This window comes from Myotis daubentonii, chromosome 10 (assembly GCF_963259705.1).
Source record: "Myotis daubentonii chromosome 10, mMyoDau2.1, whole genome shotgun sequence".
Taxonomy (NCBI): Eukaryota; Metazoa; Chordata; class Mammalia; order Chiroptera; family Vespertilionidae; genus Myotis; species Myotis daubentonii.
In genome coordinates, this window is record NC_081849.1 from 12109551 (window position 1) to 12116711 (window position 7161).

At 40.5% G+C, this 7161-nt stretch overlaps 1 pseudogene; it reads right to left on the bottom strand.

Annotated features, from left to right (window-relative positions):
- Positions 1 to 5613: 5613 nt before the first annotated feature.
- On the bottom strand, positions 5614 to 6062 carry LOC132211404 (ubiquitin-conjugating enzyme E2 N-like; annotated as a pseudogene).
- Positions 6063 to 7161: the final 1099 nt, after the last annotated feature.

Sequence of the window (7161 nt, forward strand, 5' to 3'; positions counted from 1 at the left end):
GTGAAAGTGATGCCATGAGACTTCTGAGGCTAGTTTAGAAATTTGCCATGCAATTCCACCTTGCTCTCTTGGATATTTGTTCTTAGAACCCAGCTGCCAAGGGTGAGGAAGTTCAAAGTAGCCCGTGCAGAAAGAATACATGGAGAGGCCATTTGTCGCTGCTCGTGCTGATAGTGCTAGTCAACAGCCATCACCAATGAGACACATGAAAGCACCTTCAGGTAATTCTATCACACACCCATGTTTCACGTCTCCAGCTAAAGTTCCAGACACATGGAAAAACAAGAAGCCTTTCTTATATCTTGGGTCTCCAAGGCCACACCCAGTTTTAATAACTCAGTGGGGTTTACAGAATTCAGAAAAGCCACTATACTTATGGCTTATTAAAGTGAAACGATACATTAAGTAGTTATAATAATTAAAATCAGCAAAGGAACAAGGAACACAGGGCAGAACCTTGGAGAGATCAGGCATGGCTTTCTAGTAGTCTTCTCTAAGTGGAGTTTAAATATGGCACTGAGCCCAGCGGGAGTGGCTCAGTGGTTGAGTGTTGACTTACGAAAGCAAGTGGTCAGGGTTCGATTCCTGGTCAGGGCACATACCAGGCTGTAGGCTCAATCCCCAGTGTGGAGCGTGCAGGAGGTAGCAGATCAATGATTCTCTCATCACTGATGTTTCTATCTCTCTCTCTCTTCCTCTCTGAAATCAATAAAGATATATATATATAATTTTTTAAAAAAATAAATAAATACAGCACTGAATTCTCCCAGTGTGACAAAACTCATGAAATATTGTCAACCAGGAAAGCTCACCTGAGCCTTGTTGTTTACTATTATTATTGGTGGTCATTCACATAAGTATTGAGTGCCTGGATGTTTGCCTTGGTTATTTTGTTTATAGCTCCTTAAGCGATCAAACTAACAGCATGGCCTAAGGCCCTTACCACAGGCCACATTTTTGGTGTGCTCTAAGTCTCCAGGTATACAATGACATTCTTATCAGGCAGAATATTCTAACAGTGGTTCTCAACCTTCCTGATGCTGCTACCCTTTAATACAGTTCCTCATGTTGTGGTGACCCCCAACCATAAAATTATTTTCGTTGCTACTTCCTAACTGTAATGTTGCTACTGTTATGAATCGTCATGTAAATATCTGATATGCAGGATGTATTTTCATTGTCTGCGACCCACAGGTTGAGAGCCGCTGGTTTAGAGGGTATCTCCTAGGATCCAGTCAGAGCCTGTCTTTTAGATTGTTCAGGTTTTGAACAGCCCAGGTTTGCTGAGTTAACTACTGCCCAGAAAGAGGTCATACACTTCCACCTTGCTCTCTGAGGTATTCACTCTTGGAATCCAGCCACCTTGCTATGAAGAAATTCAAACTAACCAATGCAGAAATAACGCAGGGAGAGGTCACAGTAGATGTTCTTGCTGAGCCCTGGTCAACAGCCAGCATCAGCCAGGCATGTGAAGATACATCCATATGATGTTGGCTCCCACTGTATCATCCCCAGCCTTCAAGGCCTCCAGCTAAACCCCCAGCCATCATGGAACCAGACTTTCCCACTATGTTCTGTCCAAGTTCCTGGCCTATCTACACAATGTCTAAGCCTACTAAAATGGCTATTTTAGGAAAATAACATTGGGGTGATTTGTACAAAGCAATACATGCTACACCAGCTTTTGGATTCTCGAAGTAGAGTGCTGCCAAAAAAATCTAAAACATGTGACATTGGCTTTTGCAAAAGCGAGGAGAAACTCGAAGGGTCTTGAGGTGACTGTTTGAAAATCTAAAGGACTTGGAGGAGACAGATGAAACTAAGGGGCTAAAATGAGACTGTCAGTGAAGGCTTAAAGGAAAGTAGGGATATGTAACTAGAAGCTGGAGAAAAGAAAGCAATTGTTATGTAGTGGCAGAAAGTTTGTCAATACTATTATTTGTAGTAATGTAGAAAATAGAAAATACCGAGGACTTAATGGTTGCCAAATATTAAAAATGCCATCTTTTTAATGCCACTCTTTTTACTGTCTGAATTTATGATTTAGGATAAAATGTGAGAGGAGAGAGGAACCAGAGAATGCACTGTTAAATAAAAACGGATTAGTATTTTCTGGGTTCAAAGTAAAGCTGTTTCTTATACCCAGCATTTTCATATGGCAATTTTTTACAATGAAGAATTAAGAAGTGATTTCTGGGTAAAGATAAAATCCAGAATGGTGTGTAAGAGCCTTTGTTAAGACTTCAGAAATACCTAACATAGTGACTCATGTATAACCTGGCAGACACACAGCTCCTTAAGGCTCTTAGGAGTAAGTCTGAATTTAAAAGAGTTTCTAAGAATACTAAAGAATGCTAAATGTGCTATCTCATGGGAATCTCACACTGGGAGCACCAGATAGAGAAAAAGTAATATCAAAGAGATTTGTGGGTGTGGCTTTGGCTTAAAGGAATGGAGTACACATTGATACATGAGAAACCCACAAGGCTTTTTAAATAATTCTAACAGCTGGGGCTGAAAGGCACAGAGTCAGTACAAAACAGAAAGAGGCTTTTGGACTCCCAACTTTCGCATGGGAGACTCAGGTTGAGAAAATGGCTCAGGTGCACACATGGAGTACTTTGATGGAAAAGGATTGAGTGCTTCAGAAAGCAGTACAAGGCATTGAAATGAGTCCTAATCCAGAAAGTGACATGTTCCTAGCGGGATTTCAGAATTGCTACAAAGCAGTGACTGTTATGTGCTTCTTGTTTTACCTGTTTTCAAAAAGGATCATCTATAGCAGATATTGGAGCACTCTCCCACTATATGTTGAGTGAGTGTGAGGGACAGGTACTATGTTTCTTTATCTCAGAGATTTTCAGATCAAAAGGAATGATACTCAGAGACTGTAATCAATTAGCTACTAGTACACCTAAGGAGCATTATCCACACTTGGATTCGATTTAAGTGACAGATACTAGACTGTGAATTGAGGAGACACAAAGATCTTTTAGGTGAAGTAATTATATTTCATGTGGAAGTGATGTAAATTTTTATTACAATAGGGCACATGGTAGAATATTATATTTTCCAAAGAAGATTGCAACAATATCTCCCATCCTATATACCTACTCTTCTTAAATAGTGATTTTAGCATCCTCTCATCAAGGTGGGGGTCTGTCTCCTTCCCTTAAACTTAGCAGATCTTTGTGATTATCTAAAACAATGGAGCATGATGGGAGTGACTCGGTGTGACTCTCATAGCCAGATCATTAAACTGCCATAAATTCCAGTTCACTGTCTTAGAACACTTGCTTTCGCAACCCAGTCACCATGCTGTAAAGAAGCCCATGCAGCTCAGAGAGGCCATGCTAGACAGCACCTGAGGCCTCCCACCTGCAAACGTCATTGAGGTCCCATCCAAAAGTCAGCACCAACGTGATTCATGTGACGCCATCTTGCATTACTCCAGTTCATCCATCTCAGTTGATGTTGTATGCAGCAGGGACAAAGGATCCTTGCCTTTCTGCTCAAACTGAAGATTTTTGAGTAAAATAAATGTGTTTTTGTTGTTGAGGTTTAAAGCTACTATATTTTGAAGTGGTTTGTCACACAACAATAAATTATAGGTTTCTGGAATAATTTAAAGTAATGATTCTCAACTGGGGACAATTTTGCTGTACAGAAAACAGACTCTTTTGGTTGTCACAACTGGGTCAGGGTGCTACTGGCATCTAGTAAGTCAAGACTGGGGATGCTGTTAAACACCCTGCCATATGCAGAACAGCCCCCTACAACGAAGAATTATCTGGCTCATTATGTCATTGGTATCATGGTGGAGAAATACTGATTTAAAGTTCCCCTGGAATAAAGATGACAGGCATATGGGCTACCTTAAGCCTCAAGCCTAGCAAAACTGGCCTACCATTTATTTCCTTATTAGAATATCTCAAATATTCCAATCCTTCAAAAGGTGCTTTTATGGTAGCACAATTCTCCAGAAGAAAAATATCAAACAATACCTTTCTTGGCATTCACCTTAGGGCCAATGGATAAGGAAGAGCTTTTCAAAAGTAACAATCCAGTGCATCTAAAAGGGAATAGGAAGGAACTAATTCCATTGACAATAAAGGTAGTTCTGATATGCCCGTTTCTGGGAGATATAGTGTTTGCCACTGATTGGTTTGTTTTTCAAAGCAGGGGTTTTATTGGGCTATGTTGCTTTCGGTACTCCACTGCAGTGGGTTGACTAGTGTCCCCCCAAATTCATATCTACTGAAGCCTCAGAATCTGACCTTATTTGGAAATAGGTGTTTTGCAGATATAATTAGTTAAGATGAAGTGATGCTGGATTAGGGGTGACCTCTACATCCAATGAAAGGTGTCTTCATGAGAGAAAGGAAAGAAGGATTCACACACACACACACACACACACACACACACGCACACAATAGCCATGTGAAGGTGATTCCTCAGGAAGAGGCATGAGAACTGTATTTCCTGAGTTATACCTTGACAAAACTTTGCCTGTGCCCTTTATTCGTGAAAGTCATTTCATATAAAATCCTGAATCATGCTAGCTTCCTTGAATATCTTTAATATGTTACTCTTCTTTATTCTGATCTAAAGGATTACTATAGAAAAAGTACCTAATGTATTTTTCTTCCCCTTACCAGTCATATCCATCCCTGAATCTGGAGGGATACCCAAAGTATTTTCCCCCAATTTTTCAAAGTCCAGTAATTTTACTAGAATGTGTCTTATATTGGTTATTTTGAGTCAATATTCATAGGTATGCAGTAAGTTCTTCCAATATGTAGTTTCATATCACTTATTTTTAATTCAAGAAAGTTTTCCTGAATCAGAGATTTTAGTATATATTTGTTCCTTTGGTTTAGTTTTTATCTTTGGGGACTCATATTGTCCACATGTTTTATCTTTTCATCCTTTTTTCTTTTCCTTTAGAATAACAAGAATATTTTACTAAACCATAAGATTTACAGAAGTTTTTAGACAAGCCATACAAAATGGTCACAAGCTTTTCCCTGAAGGGAGGATTCTGCATTTGACAGAAAAGTCATAGCGTTATTAGTGAGGGCCATGGTGCTTGTTTAATGTTTCCATTTTGGTTCAAACAATCAAGCTTGTCCATCTACTGCGTCTACATAAAGTTAGACTTGGTTAGAGAGCATATTCTAAAGAACTGGTTAGCTGCTTTTATCCAATGCAATTAGATTACCACAAAAAGGGGGAAAAGAGCCCATAAAACTACCTCCCCCCCCTTCAAAAAAAATAATAAAACAAAGAAAAACACCAATACCCCTGGCTGCTAACCCTGACAACTACCTTCATTCACAGTGCTTTATACTTAAACCATGATGGGGGAAAGTAATAAGAGTAGAGAGGGCCCACTGCTTTTAAACGTTTCCAGATATTTCTAGCCTCCGCTCATGCTTTGTAACAGTGGATCAGGACAAGACACAGGTTTGCTAATGTGCTTTTCATCACCAAAGGACTGGAGATGTGTGGGCTTTTGTTCTGCAATGCTTCTAAGACTGTTCATTACATGCAAACAACAAAGGAAGGAATCTTGGCAGAGAGAAGTGATGCACACTTGATGATCAGATCAATTTAAATAGTCTCCGTGGCATGTAGCCTAGTCCATGTCCACTTGTTTCTATGGCTTGGGCTTCGTTCGTCTTCCACTCTCCCCTCCCTACATCATTTGCTAATTGATTGTCTGGATTGGGAGCACTGAGCACAGCCTGGATCAAGAGCAGAATTGTCTGAATCTCCAGTGCTGGGGACCACTTAGCTTTCAAACTATCTAAACATATTCTTCCCAACTTGTCTACATGAGGATGAGAAATTTTGGTCATGAAATTTACTTTAGGTGTTGCCATCGGGTATTCTTCTGGAAGGTATAGTTCAAGTTTAAAAGTCCCTCCCTCAAAGGGGAATCCTGGGACCCCATGCAAATAACAGGCGTTGTTCTCTTCTGGTTCTCCTTTCATGCCGGCAGTAAGTTCTGCCTGCAAACGCTGGGCCTCCTCGGCAATCCCGCATGGCAGCCCCGCCATCTTGTCAGATCCCAGTTAGGAATCTGGTCTAGACTCCGACTCCACTAACTTCATGCATGAGTCTTATCCTATTTCCAATGTTTGTTTCTTTATCTATAATACTTTATATTTCTCTCCATTTCTTTTTGAGTTTTTCACAAACTTTCCTATTGGTGTTTCCTTTTCCCAGTGCTTTTAGCATGTTTACTGCGTCTGTGTTTATATGCACATATGTATTTGTGTACTAGTCTTTGTATGTGCCTGTGTATTTATAATCAATCATCTGTATCTCTCGCCCCGGTCTTTCTTTTGACCACCACACTCAGATCCAATTGTCCTGGCAAAATCAATGCATACAACACTAAACCCATTTATCTTTCTCAATCTTCCTTCTTTTGTGTTTCTTACATTAAGGAGTGAGGTACATCCACCATATCAGTCACCCAGGATAGATGCCAAAAAGTCATTCTAGACTAATTGTCTTTCCTCCCTTTAAACCTATCAAGCAATCCCAATATTTTCTCTCTTTTTAATACCACTATTACTTCTTCCAACTCTCCATACCCATTGCTATTACCTGATTTTGGCCATTATCCTATTTCAGGTGGGTTATAGCTAGTGAAAGGTTAAAGTTGGTGGTACATGGGCAGGCTAAATATCCATCTCAGATGATGGTTAAAGAAAATCGAATTTATTCAAGGAATAGGAGATGAAGAATGGAAATATCCAAAGGGAAGGGCTACACAGCATTGAGTCAAAGGGTATTGGGTGCCTGATGGCAGCAAAAATATACTTTGGACAGTGAAACAAGGAAGGGCACAGAAGAAGCAACAGGAAAGTCTAGGTTGGGCTGCTCTGGCTCATTGAGAAGTAGAGGAAAGGGGGCCCTGGAGAAAGACAGGTTCAGGGGGTTAGCTGTTGTCCATTGTTCCCCTGGTTGTAAGTCTCATGGGGTCCCTTAGAGGTTGGGGGGTACATGTCTGTGGGGAAATGGCACTGGCATGCTCTTTGGTGGGGAGGGTGCACTGGGTCCTTTGTCCTGAGTGTATTTGTCTTTCTTGCAGGTGGAAATCTTAGGGGAGGTTTCAGGGGATTGCCTCCATAGAATATCCATCAGCTT